Consider the following 13,880-nt stretch of genomic DNA (forward strand, 5'->3'; position numbering starts at 1 on the left):
AAGTTCTAGGATCATTTAGTGATGTCTGCAACTGTGGCAGAAATGGAGAATGGGGACTCAAGTACAGGTTTGCTTTCCCTAGACTTACCTGTGTGTTTTAAAAGTTCCTAGAAAGAAAGAAACTAAATCATTACTGTGTCTACTGCAATCAGCTCCATCATGGAGTTGGCCCAACATCTGTTCTCAAAATGAACCAATATTCCATGACTATGTTTATAGTTTGACACACCACTACAGTTCACAGTTGTTAACTTTATAGATAAATATTTATAAATTGAGCTCTGTGCAATTTCATTGTGAATTAAAAAATATTGGCAGTTTAAGTGATATAAATCAACAGGGGACCAGATACAAAATATTTTTGATCTTTGCTTGAAAAATAAAAGCAATGCCCTTGCAAAAAACATTACCAGAATCTCATAGTAAATATTCATCTGTTGAAAATACTTTTGATTTGAAGATTTTCATTGGAAACTGGGGTTTCCCTTATTAATTATAATGTTTTGAAAGTCTAGCATAAAGTTTTCTTAGCATTCTTCAGTAGGATTCTTCCCAGTAAACTCTTGTAATGTACATATATTTTCATCTTATTTATGTGTAAGTGGGGGATAGGAAGGTTGTGGGGAAAAAATCACTTTATTTTCTCAATGTGATTAAAATTTTTTACAATAACAATTACTTAATTGTACCAAAATTACAATAGAAAGGCAATAAATTCAGCTTAGAATAGTAGGCAGTTAATTATCAACACTCGAGGCCTAGAGAGAAGAATATATTAGAAATTGCAGACTATTGTGCAGTCGGTTGCTGATCTTTCTTTGAAGCCAGACATGACCTTATCAGATTTGTTTAGTATGAGAAATATTTTTCTCTGGCTTCAGAACAATGGATTTCAGAGGTCAAGAATACCTACATTCCACATGAGCAAACTTTTCATCCTTTGAAATCATAATGATGAATAGTCAACAGCCAGCCACACTGTACATCCAGGAGGAGAAACCAGAACACTGAAGCTGGTATGGGCTCTTACAGGCTGTGAAGCAGGAGGCGTTTGTGAACATAAATTGTCGGTGGCTTTGTGAGACTTTGTAAGTAACAATGGGGTGATTTAATCTTCTTTGTAAAAGGTGTCTGACTTTTTGTTAATCCTTCAGAAAAAAATCACCCTGGACTCATTGATTTTCTCAGCTAATAACTTGGTTATTCCAAGTAGAGTATTTGAAAAGTTCTGAAGGTTTTTATGTGTGTGTGTTTATACAGTGGGTAGTTCAACATATGATAGAAGTCTTTAATTCTTAATAAACTTTTTATAGGTCACCCGTGAAAACCTAATATCTCAGCCTATTTGAAATAAGGCATTCTCTACCTTTTAGAAATCACTCAGCCATGATGCATTTTCTATGTCATGTGTCAGTTGATCAAAACTAAGATGGTTTTGTTAAACTATATTTTCTTGGTAAGCATACAATAGACATATGCTTATAAAAAATGGTAGTTTTTCCTTCTTCTATTTCCCTGCCTGGTGGGGAGGGGGGGTCTCCCTCATCCCAACTCTGTTCTCCTTCTCCCTGACACTTGAGATCACTATTCTGAATAATATCTTCAATTATTTATGACCTATTCATAGATAGTGAATGAGCAAGCATAGTACCCTGGCACATAGTAAACATTTAATAAGTGTTTGTTGAAAAAACGAATATTTAAGTGTGGTATAAGCAGTTACTATTATTTGGGATATTAAATTTGTATCTATAAATTTATAAATGAGTAAATTTAACTTTCTGTAAATTTTTGATATACATACTGTGATATCCAATACAAAATCTATTCATACGATCAGCTTGGGCTCTAAATATATTGGTTGTATGTTTATTTCCTCCTGATGTTTTTTTCCCACTTTTATGTTCTCTAGGGTCATGGTTCTCAGGGTGTGGCCCCTGGGCCAGCAGGATCAGCATCACCCAGGATTTGTTAGGAATGCAAATTCTTGGGCTTCATCCCAGGCTTACTGAATCAGAAGCTCTGGGAGTGGGGTGCAGTGATCTGTGTGGTAACAAGCTCTCCAAGTAGGGATGGCTTCATAGCCATGTGATTTGTGCAGTCACACAGGACTGGGGTTTTAAAAGAGCCTTGTGCTTGGTTTGATGGTTCTGCTGTCATCATCTTGGAATTCTTAGCAACAGGCCTACATTTTCATTTTGCTCTGAACCCTGCCATAATATACCCTGTCCTGATGCCAGGTGATACCCGTGTAAACTCAGAGTTTGAGAACCTTCATCTCTGAGAAATATTCAGGTTCCCTCTGAGTATCTGATCAGTTGCTCATTTTATTATAAATTACAGCCTATCCAAATTTTTCTAAGCAAGTTGGTCCTCAGACAAGTTACTACTAAGTTGTGTTAACATTTCTCTTAACTTAGTAATCTGGGCTTTAGCAAACTTTTGGACATCTCCTGGCTTTCTATAGCAACTGCCCTATAGTGGCCAGAAGTAGAGAGTTCCTGACTTTTCATATCCATCTTGGACCTTCTTTTTCCTGGTTACCCAGAAAGTGTTCTTATAGCAACCTTTTCTGAGCCCATCTGGTACTGCCAAACGGTTAATCAGTTTTGTTTCCATAACAAATTATCCAGGTGTCTGGGTTTATGGGTGTTTAAAAAAAATCTCTCCACGTAGGGGTTGTTCACAGACATTGTGTTATATAACATGGAATCACAGTGAGTAGGTCAATCAGGGCCTCAATAGAAACAGATATTTCAAATTAAGATAATTCAAGAAGCATTTATTTACAAAGGAATTAATTCCAAAGGTATGGTATAGGGGAACAATTAGGGCTTGTGCAGGAGCCCCGGGCTATAGCGGCAGAAATGTCACCATTTCTAGGCCCAAAGAGACAAGGGAAGGAGAGGTTCCCAGAACCTGGAAAAAGAGAGTCACATGGGGCTGCTTTGAGAGGGATAGTAACCTTCTGTCAAGGGACACAGCTAGTCCGAAGTGAACTCACAGGGAGGGAACCAGAGAAATAAACGGGCTGACTTCACTCTCCTCCCTGCAATCCAGTTAGCTTAATTCTACTGGAAGCCCAAGGGCAGAGAGCACACTGATGTGACCTGAGTACATCAGTCTGTGGGGAAGGAAGCAAGGAGAGAATGGAGATGGATCCAGAGGGACAAATGGAAAATATCTGGCATAGTTAATTCCACTCACCTCCTGGCATCTACTCTCAACCTTCTTTCATGTGAAAAGTTAGCATCCCCAACACAGAATGAAGTCACCTCAGCTCCTGTGTCATTGTGAGCCAATGTCCGTTATGTCATATTCCTATCCAAAACTTGAGCTACCACCAGTCTTGTAAGGTAGCAGAGGGTAAAAGGGAGAAAAGAAATGATTTAGTGAAACAAATATAACTGCTATAGTCCCCATCTCTATAGCTGGCCAAGAAGCCTTGTTGGTAACCATGGTTTCCTTCTTCCATCACCTCTTGTACAATCCCCTTACCTTCTGCTGGCACTTCAGCTGGATAGGGTTCATGACTTCATAGGGTGATCCGTACCTTCTTTCCTGCAACATCTAAGTCCTTGATGGCTTGGACTTACTGGGTTACACTTTCATTTAAGGGTATCCCCGTGAATACTTGGGTTCTATATATCTCCTTCCTTTCACCCATTGCATAACAGAAATGGTGACACTCTTTCACTGGTTCAGTGGGATGAGAAGCTCAAAATGGCCGTGGGACAATTTAAGCTTCTAATTGATCACACCATGATAATGTTCTTTGGTGGAAGCAACCTTCTTCTAGTGAGTTATTAGGTGGTTAAGTGCGAGAGAGCACTCCCACCTCCTCTTCTCAGTTTCCTGATCCATGTATCCTTACTATAGGGGAGATGGCACCATATATTGACCTGTGATTTAAGACATATACTGCATTCCTTTAGGACAGCAACCCAGCCTTTTTGGGTGTCGTCCCCCTGCTTTGGTACTAAATCAGCATTTCTAGGTTATGGGCCCATTAATGGTCAAGTGTGTCTCATGGTTGGAGGTGATGTTGTGCAGGCTATCATGTGATAGATAAGGCATTGTGTATGTCTAAGAATTGTGGTCCTGGAAGAAGTGCTGAAGAAGAGATGTTAAATCCATAAAGGGAAGATTGTATCCTGTTTAAGTCGAAGCACTGACCTCTTCAAAGTCAGAGAAGTCTAATGTCATCAGTATTTCCCTAGGTAGCTTGTTAGTCTACCCAGGGCTCAGTATTGTCCTTTGTTGTGGGCAGATTTGGTACTTGGCTTGGTTGTAGTTGGATAAGACTTGGTGAGAAGACTGTGTGACTGAATTGTGCATGGCCTCCATCCCTGACTGTGTGGCCAGTGAATTCCCTCTTCTAAGCAACATAAAGATCATAAAACATGTTAACTCTGTTTATCACCTCCTACTTACATGTTCTTTTCCAGTAATTTAATTATGCTTTTTTTGATTAACATTAGACATTGTTTTAAAAAATTATATCATATTTTTATATTATATTAAGATTAGACATTATTTTTTAAAAAACAGGCAATTATAAACAAACCTTTTTTATAAACAAAAAATTTTTATTTTTATATAAAAATATATACAAAAATATTTTTTAAAATAATGTTCTTTGTTCATTTCTTCTTACATCTCAAACTTTCCTTCCTAGCTTATAATTCTTTTTAACATCTTTATTGGAGTATAATTGTTTTACAATGGTGTGTTAGTTTCTGCTTTATAACAAAGTGAATCAGCTATATATACACATATATCATCATATTCCCTCCCTCTTACGTCTCTCTCCCACCCTACCTATCCCACCCCTCTAGGTGCTCACAAAGCACCAAGCTGATCTCCCTGTGCTATGCGGCTGCTTCCCACTAGTTATCTGTTTTACATTTGGTAGTGTATATATGTCCATGCCACTCTCTCACTTGGTCCCAGCTTACCCTTCACCCTCCCCGTGTCCTCAAGTCCATTCTCTACATCTGCATCTTTATTCCTGTCCCGCCCCTAGGTTCACCAGAACCTTTTTCTTTTTTTTTTTTTTTTTTAGATTCCATATATATGTGTTAGCATATATTAGCAAACGGTATTTGTTTTTCTCTTTCTGACTTACTTCAATCTGTATGACAGTCTCTAGGTCCATCCACCTCACTACAAATAACTCAATTTCGTTTCATTTTATGGCTGAGTAATATTCCATTGTATATATGTGCCACATCTTCTTTATCCATTCATCTGTCTATGGGCACTTAGGTTGCTTCCATGTCCTGTCTATTGTAAATAGTGCTGCAATGAACATTGTGGTACATGACTCTTTTTGAGTTATGGTTCTCAGGGTATATGCCCAGTAGTGAGATTGCTGGGTCATATGGTAGCTCTATTTTTAGTTTTTTAAGGAACCTCCATACTGTTCTCCATTGTGGCTGTATCAATTTACATTCCTACCAACAGTGCAAGAGGGTTCCCTTTTCTCCACACCCTCTCCAGCATTTATTGTTTCTAGATTTTTTGATGATGGCCATTCTGACCGGTGTGAGGTGATACCTCATTGTAGTTTTGATTTGCATTTCTCTAATAATTACTGATGTTGAGCATCCTTTCATGTGTTTGTTGGCAATCTGTATATCTTCTGTGAAGAAATGTCTATTTAGGCCTTCTGCCCATTTTCGGATTGGGTTGTTTGTTTTTTTAATATTGAGCTGCATGAGCTGTTTATATATTTTGGAGATTAATCCCTTGTCCATTGATTCATTTGCAAATATTTTCTCCCATTCTGAGGGTTGCCTTTTCATCTTGTTTGTAGTTTCCTTTGCTTTGCAAAAGCTTTTAAGTTTCATTAGGTCCCATTTGTTTATTTTTGTTTTTATTTCCATTTCTCTAGTAGGTGGGTCAAAAAGGATTTTGCTGTGATTTATGTCATAGAGTGTTCTGCCTATGCTTTGCTCTAAGAGTTTTATAGTGTCTGTTCTTACATTTGGGTCTTTAATCCATTTTGAGTTTATTTTTGTGCATGGTGTTAGGGAGTGTTCTCATTTCATTCTTTTACATGTAGCTGTCCAGTTTTCCCAGCACCACGTACTGAAGAGGCTGTCTTTTCTCCATTGTATATTCTTGCCTCCTTTATCAAAAATAAGGTGACCATAGGTGCATGGGTTTATCTCTGGGCTTCCTATCCTTTCCCATTGATCTATATTTCTGTTTTTGTGCAAGTACCACACTGTCTGGATTACTGTGTAGTATAGTCTGAAGTCTGGGAGTCTAATTCCTCCAATTCTGTTTTTCGTTCTCAAGATTGCTTTGGGTATTCGGTGTCTTTTGTGTTTCCATACACCTTGTGAAATTTTTTTGTTCTAGTTCTGTGGAAAGTGCCACTGGTAGTTTGATAGGGATTGCATTGAATCTGTAGATTGCTTTGGGTAGTATAGTCATTTTCACAATATTGATTCTTCCAATCCAAGAACATGGTATATCTCTCTATCTGTTTGTATCATCTTTAATTGTTACATCAGTGTCTTATAGTTTTCTGCATACAGGTCTTTCGCCTCCTTAGGCAGGTTTATTCCTAGGTATTTTATTCTTTTTGTTGCAGTGGTAAATGGGAGTGTTTCCTTAATTTCTCTTTCAGATTTTTCATCATTAGTGTATAGGAATGCCAGAGATTTCTGTGCATTAATTTTGTGTCCTGCTACTTTACCAAATTCATTGATTAGCTCTAGTAGTTTTCTGGTAGCATCTTTAGGATTCTCTATGTATAGTATCATGTCATCTGCAAACAGTGACAGCTTTACTTCTTTTCCAATTTGGATTCCTTTTATTTCTTTTTCTTCTCTGATTGCTGTGGCTAAAACTTCCAGAACTATGTTGAATAAGAGTGGTGAGAGTGGACAACCTTGTCTTGTTCCTGATCTTAGAGGAAATAGTTTCAGTTTTTCACCTTTGAGAATGATGTTAGCTGTCGGTTTATCATATATGGCCTTTATTATGTTGAGGGAAGTTCACTCTGTGCCTACTTTCTGGAGAGTTTTTATCATAAATGGATGTTGAATTTTGTCAAAAGCTTTTTCTGCATCTATTGAGATGATCATATGGTTTTTCTCCTTCAGTGTGTTAATATGGTGTATCACACTGATTGTTTAGCATATACTGAAGAATCCTTGCATCCCTGGGATAAACCCCACTTGATCATGGTGTTTGATCCTTTTAATGTGCTGTTGGATTCTGTATGCTAGTATTTTTTTGACGATTTTTGCATCTATGTTCATCAGTGATATTGGCATGTAGTTTTCTTTGTGACATCTTTGGTTTGGTTATCAGGGTGATAGTGGCCTCATAGAATGAGTTTGGGAGTGTTCCTCCTTCTGCTATATTTTGGAAGAGTTTGAGAAGGATAGGTGTTAGCTCTTCTCTAAATGTTTATTAGAATTCCCCTGTGAAGCCACCTGGTCCTGGGCTATTGTTTGTTGGAAGAGTTTTAATCACAGTCTCAATTTCAATGCTTGTGATTGGTCTGTTTATGTTTTCTATTTCTTCCTGGTTCAGTCTTGGAAGATTGTGCTTTTCTAAGAATTTGTCCATTTCTTCCAGATTGTGCATTTTATTGGCATAGAGTTGCTTGTAGTAATCGCTCACGATCCTTTGTATTTCTGCAGTGTCAATTGTTACTTCTCCTTTTTCATTTCTAATTCTAATGATTTGAGTCTTCTCCCTCTTTTTCTTGATGAGTCTGACTAATGGTTTATCAGTTTTGTTTATCTTCTCCAAGAACCATCTCTTAGTTTTATTGATCTTTGCTATTGTTGCCTTCATTTCTTTTTCATTTATTTCTGATCTGATCTTTATGATTTCTTTCCTTCTTCTAACTTTGGGGTTTTTTGTTTTGTTTTGTTTTTCTTTCTCTAATTGCTTTAGGTGTAAGTTTAGGTTGTTTATTTGAGATATTTCCTTTTTCTTAAGGTAAGATTGTATTGCTATAAACTTCCCTCTTAGAACTGCTTTTTCTGCATCCCATAGGTTTTGGGTCATCGTGTTTTCATTTTCATTTCTTTCTAGGTATTTTTTGATTTCCTATTTGATTTCTTCAGTGATCTCTTGGTTATTTAGTAGTGTATTGTTTAGCCTCCATGTGTTTGTATTTTTTACGTATTTTTTCCTGTAATTGATATCTAGTTTCATAGCGTTATGGTTGGAAAATATACTTGATATAATTTCAGTTTTCTTAAATTTACCAAGGCTTGATTTGTGACCCAAGATATGATCTATCCTGGAGAATGTTCTATGAGCACTTGAGAAGAAAGTGTATTCTGTTGTTTTTGGATGGAATGTCCTATAAGTATCAGTTAAGTCCATCTTGTTTAATGTATCATTTAAAGCTTGTGTTTCCTTATTTATTTTCATTTTGGGTGATCTGTCCATTTTTGAAAGTGGGTTGTGAAAGTCCCCTACTATGGTTGTATTACTGTCAATTTCCCCTTTTATGGCTGTTAGCATTTGCCTTATATATTGAGGTACTCCTATGTTGGGTTCATAAATATTTATAATTGTTATGTCTTCTTCTTCGATTGATCCCTTGATCATTATGTAGTGTCCTTCTTTTTTTTTTTTCCCCCGCAGGGAAAAACACATTCATTTTATTTTGCAATGTTTGCAGTATACTCACTTCGCATGTCTTTCCCCTCAGGGTTAGCTGGAGCCTCATAAAGTTTGGTAACTCTGAGTCAGCTCCAAAGACAGTATATTCCCCATCCACATCACACACCCCACATCTTACTTCTGGAAGGATGAAGTGGTCCTAATGTTTATACAGTTGAAAACAAAACCCAAGTCAGCATTCTGACAACATAACTCTTTACTGATCCATATGACATTTGCCATTTTACCCTTTCCCCTCACTGTGTCTTTAAGAAAATAAACTTTCCCAAAAATCCAATGACTATTTTCCAGCGCACCCTGATGTCTGCTGCCATAGGCCTATGTCCCTCTGCTTCGTAACACTCAGCACAGTGAAGACTTGTAATTAGTGATTTACTGAATTACTCTGCCTTTCCCAGCTGAGTTTGAGCTCCACAAGCAAGGGCCGATTCCTCTTTTACTACCTGTATCCTCAGCACCAGGAATATAATGGTTGCCCAATAAATTACGTTGAGTTAAAGAAAACAAAAGCTAACCTTTAAAAAAATACCTATCATATGATAGCAGTTGGGGTGATGGTTACCTTTGGGGAAGACAGGTGGGTAGTGACTGGCAGGGGGCATGAAGGAGACTCAGGGTTGCAGTCACATTCTATTTCTTCACCTGTTTACCTGGGCATGTTCACCACTTGGTCATTTATTGAGCTAAACTTATGATCAGTGTACTACCTGCACTGAAAGAGAACCTAGAGACCCTCTGATGCAGTGATTCTCTAGCCACACATCACTGGGGCATTCATTACAAGTGCAAACCCCCTGGTCTCCCACACCAGATCCTGACTCACTAAGTCTTAGAGTAGGGCCCAGGGATTTGGATCTTTTAACAAGTCCTTCAAGTGATTCTGAAGAAGGTGGTCTACAGAGAACACTGAGCCTCTTATCTTCTAGATGAATGAAATGGAGACCAGGGAGGGAGGAGACCTGCCCAGAGTGTTCTTCTGGTTAATGAGTATGCCAGGACTAGAATGAAGTTCGCCTTCGACCACTCCAGTGTTATTTCCATGATTCCATGCTAGAATAGCTTAGGACCCAGAATGAATCTGCCCTAAACCTCAGTGCCTTATTCCACTGAGCCCTTTGCCTTTTTACCCACACATTAGGTTAATTGCGGAGGCCCAGAAACATACCTGTACATTCATTAGGTATGCAGAACCAGGTACTTAAACTTAGAGTTTAAATCATAGCTCCAATATTTACAAACTGTGTGACCCTGAGATAGTTATTTGTAAAATATAGCAGGGAGCATGTCAAATAATGTGGTCCCAGTAAATAGTATCTATAATTAATGCCATCTTAAAACATGGTGCTAAAGATACATTCTTCATTCGACTAGAGGGATATTCTCAAAGTGCAGTCCCCTACAATAGGATCACCAGGAAGTGCTTATTTAAAACAGATTTCTAGTGAATCAGAATCTCTGGGGTAAAACCCAGAAGTCTGCATTAATAAGCAAGCACCCCAAGTTCTTCCTCTACATATAAACTTTTGAGAAACACTGGACTAGGGCCATGGACGGAGTGCCTCTTGTCAATGAAAACACGTGTATCAACGAAAACCAGGTAGTGCTGAACACTAACAATTTTCTGCTAACAAGAGGGAAGTGAGTGCCACCTACTGCCTTATTTTTATTTATTTATTTATTTATTTATTATCATTATTTGATTTATTTTCAGGTGTGTTGGGTCTTCATTGCTGTGCATGGGCTTTCTCTAGTTGCAGTGAACGGGGGCTACTCTCCGTTACAGTGTGCGGGCTTCTCATTCCAGTGGCTTCTCTTGTAGCAGAGCACAGGGTCCAGGCTCACGGGCTTCTGTAGTTGTAGCACACAGGCTCAGTAGTTGTGGCTCATGGAATCCGGAGCACAGGCTTTGTAGTAGTGGCGCATGGGCTTAGTTGCTTCATGGCCTGTGGGATCTTCCTGGACCAGGGCTCAAACCCATGTCGCCTGCATCATCAGGCGGATTTTTAACCACTGCACCACCAGGGAAGTCCTGTGCATTAATTTTGTATCCTGCAACCTTACCAAAGCCATTGATTAGTTCTCGTAGTTTTCTGGTGGCATCTTTAGGATTTTCTATGTATAGTATCATGCCACTGGCAAACGGTGACAGTTTTACTACTTCTTTACCAATTTGTATTCGTTTTATTTCTTTTTCTTCTCTGATTGCTGTGGCTAGAACTACTAATACCATGTTGAATAATAGTGGCAAGAGTGGACATCCTTGTCTTGTTCCTGATCTTAGAGGAAATGCTTTCAGTTTTTCACCATTGAGAATGATATTTGCTGTGCGTTTGTTGTATATAGTTTTTATTATGTTGAGGTAGGTTCCCTCTATGCACACTTTCTGGAGACTTTTATCATAAATGGGTGTTGAATTGTGTCAAAAGCTTCTTCTGTATCTATTGAGACGATCATAGGGTTTTTATTCTTTAATTTGTTCATGTGGTGTATCACACTGATGGTTTTGCATTTACTGAAGAATCCCTGGGATAAATCCCACTTGATCATGGTGTATGATCCTTTTAATGTGTTGTTGGGTTCTGTTTGCTAGTATTTTGTTGAGGATTTTTGCATCTATGTTCATCAGTGATATTGGTCTGTAATTTTCTTTTTTTGATATCTTTGTCTGGTTTGGGTATCAGGGTGATGGTGGCCTTGTAGAACAAGTTTGGGAGTGTTCTTCCCTCTGTAATTTTTTGGAAGAGTTTGAGAAGGATAGGTGTTAACCCTTCTCTAAATGTTTGATAGAGTTCGCCTGTGAAGCCATCTGGTCCTGGACTTTTGTTTGTTGGAAGATTTTTAATTGCAGTTTCAATTTCATTACCTGTGATTGGTCGGTTTATATTTTCTAATTCTTCCTGGTTCAATCTTGGAAGGTTGTAGTTTTCCAAAAATTTGTCCATTTCTTCCAGGTTGTTCATTTTATTGGCATAGAGTTGTAGTAGTCTCTTAGGATGCTTTGTATTTCTGCAGTGTCTGTTGTAACTTCTTCTTTTTCATTTCTAATTCTATTGATTTGCATCCTCTCCCTTTTTTTCTTGATGAATCTGGCTAAAGGTTTGTCGATTTTGTTTATCTTCTCAGTGAACCAGCTTTTAGTTTTATTGATCTTTGGTATTGCTTTCTTTGTTTCTGTTTCATTTATTTCTGCTCTGATCTTTGTGATTTCTTTCCTTCTACTAACTTTAGGTTTTCTTTGTTCTTCTTTTTCTAGTTGCTTTAGGTGTAAGGTTACATGGTTTATTTGAGATTTTTCTTGTTTCTTGAGGTGAGCTTGAATTGCTATGAACTTCCCTCTTAGAACTGCTTTTGCTGCATCCCATAGGTTTCGGATTGTTGTGTTTTTGTTGTCATTTGTCTCTAGGTATTTTTTTGATTTCCTCTTTGGTTTCTTCAGTGATCACTTGGTTATTTAGCAGCACACTGTTGAGCCTCCATGTATTTGTGTTTTTTACTGTTTTTGTCTTGTAACTCATTTCTAATCTCATGGTGTTGTGGTCGGAAAAGATGCTTGATATGATTTCAGTTTTCTTAAATTTTCCAAGGCTTGATTTGTGACCCAAGATGTGGTCTATTCTGGAGAACGTTCCATGTGCACTTGAGAAGAAAGTGTATTTTTCCGCTTTCAGGTGGAATGTCCTAAACATATCAATTATTTTAGAGTGCAAGGCTGAGACTGGTTCAATTCCTCTCTCCGTAATTGAATTCACTCTGAAAAATGAATCAATCCTAAACTAGACAGCCAAGCAATAGTAAACATTATTGGTAAGAGACATAAAAATAGTCATTATTTAAGCAAAATAAAACATTCTAAGTTAAATTATTTTTGGAGTTTTAGATTAATATATCTAATAAACTCCTGTAGTTTCAAGTTACTACTAAAACAGTAAAGGAAAATATAATCTGTCGTCCACTGGCCTATGCCAACAGTGAAAGGAAAAACTGAACTACAGAATACCCTAAAATACTACACTGAAACAATGTGCAGGGATGCTCTCCTCTACCACCCCCTCCCCCAGTTCCAGGAGAGAAATCAAGTGAAATAATAAGGACAAGCTTTTTTGTCCTATAACTTTCTACTCAAGTCCGGTATCAAAACTACCACTTGCAGGGCACAAGCTAGAAAGCTAACATTGCCTTCAAACAGCACTCAAAAAAGCCTTCTGAATTATATAGTGTGTCACTACATTTAAAGCTGACTTCTCCTTCCTAGTTGCCAATGCAAAAAATATACCCAGAGGCTCAAGAGAGATGGGCAGAGCTTTATAAATATTCATGTAAAACTAGCAGTTGTACTTCATATTTCAGTAATTCAATGACAAATCATAAAAAGCGTCTGTCTTTAATTTTTGTTGGTTTTAGGAAATAAATGGTAAAATATATACACTGTGGAGTCTTAATACTCCCATCATAGAGTGTGAATGATGGTCCAGTTGCAAAGCTCCTGGATATACTCTTTGGCATGGGTGACTGCTGTCTTTGGTGCCTCAGGTGGAGGTGGAGGGCCTTCCACCAACTTCACAAAATTATGGCAAAAAACCTTCTCCATAATTCCAAAGCAACCTCTGCCGTGGTGCTGGATGCATTTCAGGTACTGGCCTCGCCCTGAGGTGGACTCAGCTATATATAAATTGGATCTGAATTCCACACTGTGTGTGGTCTCTCACTGACATATCTTGTACTTCTAAGAGAACCTCTTTAATTATCTGGGCCCCTTTTTTGTCACTGAATTCCAGCTGAGCCAGAGCCTGGTCAGCGGACATTCCTTGTATCAGTTTTGCCAAATACCACATCTTGTCTTTGCTGTACTTTGTCTTCGAGAATGGTAGACTTCCCCAAGGCCAGCTTCCCCCTCAGATTCTACATCCATAATGCACCCAGATGATCCATTATTACTGCCGCCATCCTTCTCCCTCTCTCTTCGGAAGCCTCCGAGTGTAGTGTCTTTCTTTGTCTCTTGTAATAGTCTTTATTTTAAAGTCTATTTTGTCTGATGTGAGAATTGCTACTCCAGATTTCTTTTCATTTCCATTGCATGGAATATGTTTTTCCATCCCCTCACTTTCAGTCTGTATGCATCCCTAGGTCTGAAGTGTGTCTCTTGTAGAGAGCATATATACAGGTTTTGTTTTTGTATCCATTCATCCAGTCTTTGTCTTTTGGTTGCAGTATTTAAT

The 13,880-nt window shown here is 38.1% G+C and overlaps 1 protein-coding gene and 1 pseudogene across 5 annotated transcripts in view; one reads left to right on the forward strand and one right to left on the reverse strand.

The window, feature by feature from the left end:
• Positions 1 to 13,880, forward strand: part of ERC2 (ELKS/RAB6-interacting/CAST family member 2) — a 962,057-nt gene that overhangs the window by 647,966 nt on the left and 300,211 nt on the right. The gene's annotated exons all lie outside the window — the stretch shown is intronic.
• Positions 13,084 to 13,608, reverse strand: LOC101279888 (39S ribosomal protein L22, mitochondrial-like; annotated as a pseudogene).

This window comes from Orcinus orca, chromosome 10 (genome assembly GCF_937001465.1).
Source record: "Orcinus orca chromosome 10, mOrcOrc1.1, whole genome shotgun sequence".
NCBI lineage: Eukaryota > Metazoa > Chordata > Mammalia > Artiodactyla > Delphinidae > Orcinus > Orcinus orca.